A 3,269-nucleotide genomic window follows, 5' to 3' on the forward strand; every position below is an offset into this window, starting at 1 on the left:
TTTTATTTTATTTTAAAAAATACTCACATAAACTATAAACACATTTATGTCTCATAAATCAAATAAAAAAATACTTAAGATAACGCAACACATTAAAGATAATTCAATGATGGCTCATATATTTCCATTATACAAACAGATCAAGATTATAAGCCTGAATCGATGAATAGCTTATAATTCTACGTTGTCAGCATCGACGAAGAGGCAGCTAAAGCATTAGGAGCCGCATTAAAATTGACGATAATAATCCGAAATCGGTGGCAAGAGGTTCTGTCTGCAATTCGAAGCCGGCAGACGCTCCCCTGACGAGCCCACTTCAGAGAAACAGAGAGAAACAGAGAGAGAGAGAGAGAGAGAGAGAGAGAGAGAGAGAGAGAGAGAGAAAGAGCAGAGAACGGCACGGCTGTCCGGAACATTCACGGAATCTGGAACACACACGGATGTGCGCTGTCTATTGATCTCTCTTTACGACCGCGCCATCGTAACTCGCCAGTCTATCGCAGGGATCCTTGACCAGAAGTCCGTATGAAAGTTACGGAAGGAACGATCGTACATCGCCGCGACTTCGACTAGTCGTATTCTTGGAAATGCGAGATAAATGCTTATTGAATTGGACGGATAGCGCAACATCGTCGTGAATTCCAAACAGATTGGCATTCCATACTGGACTGGCGGTCCTTTGCAAGGGATGTGAAAATTATATCTTAAAGTCACGATTGTCAATGCTTTCTTCAAACGACAACTTCAAAGTTCGTCCGTCAGTTGACATTTACGCGTTGCGGATCCGAATTTTCATTTCTCTACTGCGAGTATTGGTTTTTTACAGTGTAATGCGCACGAAATGATGTAATGACACGCACGCCTATAGATTTAATATCGCAAGTATTTCGTACGTTCGAACGAGTTGGTTTGGTTATCGCGTGTCAGATAATAAATCGTGATGAACGTTTTTAAAATTCACGTGCGTGGAAATATAACTATCGATCTGTCTGTATGGTTTGTCGTGCTTTTGTCAACGATAAGCTCCACTATTGACAACAATCGAGCCGTGTGAGCTGTAAAAGCCATACACAAAATTCACGAAAAAATCCATCACAAAGCTATCATATTTTTTTATTTAAGTTTATCTGCCTATATATTATATAATCTCAAAATTTATATTATTTATAACTAAATGTGAAAGATTAATATAAGCACGATGTAAAGAGATATGCAGTAATATATAAAAACGTACAAATTTATTAAAATGTATTAGACTTTTTTATAGTTTCAAAATCTATGAAGATAAAGCGAAATAAATTTTTGTTTTATGATAGAAACTAAAAAAATGACACCTCTCTTGAAATTTAAATTATTTGTTTGCAATAATAAAGTAAAAAAAAAATAACTATCTTTTTAATATATACTGAAAAATTATAAAAGTTATAAAGATTATATCGTCTTTAAATTACTTATACTTCTTTAATGGGCTAAAACTGATCTATCTCTTTAACAGCGATAAAACATGGTTTAATCATGATCAGTTCAGGAGCATAATTAAAACAATGACTCAATTGAAACAAAGCAATGAAATTACTCGTAAGATATGAGAGGAAACGATTGAAGTAGAAAGGTGGTACATCCACTTGAAGTCGATGACAATATTCACAACACGTCGCGGGAAGCGCTATAATGCGCTCTTACCTCTGACAAAGCGAATGCTAATCAAGTAGTACTACTCTGCGGAGTTCTGCACGCATTAAAATTCATGGCAAATCGATATAACAATTAATCTTAGGACGCGCAATGCATTGAATCGTCGTAGGTCACTAATCGATACCCGATAGAAGCTGATCAAGATACAAGACTTGGCGTAGAAATCAGAATACGTGTTTTTGTACCTCGCGACAAAGATTGCCTCGCCCTTTCCTATATAAATTTTACTCCACGCTCACGATTAATTGTTTCTCGTTTGTACATTTTTACGAAGGTACATAATCCAATGAAAACGCACGTCCCAAAAATCGTCGGAACTTTTACGAAATTTGCACAAAGAATCCTCCCGTAATCGCTAGTCAATATATGTATTATAAAAAGATGAAAATCGCGAAGCAGTTAATTTTCCTCGAACACAGTATGGGAATATCCTCGGAATTCTTGGCGTATTCTCGGAATGCTGAAGACGCGCGGGATATGCCTATTGATCTTTCCGCAGTGGATTTCCGAAGTAGTCGGTGACACGTGACTGCAGTCGGTACGCTGAACACGGCTGAACAGATCGCGTCGAGTCCTTAACACGATAATTCCGTTCCGCTTTCTGCCCATCTGTTAAATGTGGCGTTCAGAATAAGAATATGACATCCTGTCTATTTCTTTAGCTAAGATTGCTGCAAAGTCAAGAAAAAGCGAAACGAATAAAATCGATCGTCGAATCCATGAGAAAAATTCAAACAAAAATGGAAGATAGTAAAAAGATGAAAAGAAAAATGAATTGAAATTTGAATATAAAAAAGAAATACTTATATGTATAAATAATGATGGCAATTTAATTTTTGTCATTATCAAATGCGTGTGACATGTTTTCCATCTGTTCACCGTTCATCTGCGCAACAGTCTCGAATATATTATACATACGTGACAATAGGTCTTCAGAATTGCAAACGTATGCCGGGGAGAATGGTCAGGAAGTTCTCGTAGAAACTCGCCACTCTGCTCCGAGTGATCTTTAGCGACCACCAGTCAGCACGGATAGACGATCAGCTCTCACTGGTGTTCGCAGGTCGCGTAAGAAGATGACAGGGCCGGTACTCCATTATCGTTCTGTAACTCCTTTTAATTATCTCGGCCATAAGTTATAACCGGATTCGCGCTTTTTCGCGCCCTTATCGGACCGAAGCTGCGATTTTCTCCGGCGCCGACGAGAAGAAGAGGAAAAAAGGAGGCTGAGATAGGAGTAGAAGTGAGGAAGAAGTCGGTGAGGGAAACAAGCAGAAGAGGAACAAGGCGTGGAAGAAGAATAAGAAGAACAAGAAGTATAGAAGAAGAAGAAGAAGAAAAAGGAAAGGGGGATGCGCGCGAGATAGGCGACAGGGTAAAAGGGTGGCGGCTCCCACGGGGGTGGGGAAACGCTCTGATATACAACCGAGGGATATGGGAGGAAACTCGCGCGCGCACAGGCGCGGACACACGTACACACGTACGGGTGCTCACACCATCGAAAAACAGCCGCACACAGGCGCAGTTGCACGGGCTGTACGGGGCGGCTGCGTGCTCGACGCCCGAGTGGCGCT

This window comes from Anoplolepis gracilipes, chromosome 1, assembly GCF_047496725.1.
Source record: "Anoplolepis gracilipes chromosome 1, ASM4749672v1, whole genome shotgun sequence".
NCBI classification, from domain to species: domain Eukaryota; kingdom Metazoa; phylum Arthropoda; class Insecta; order Hymenoptera; family Formicidae; genus Anoplolepis; species Anoplolepis gracilipes.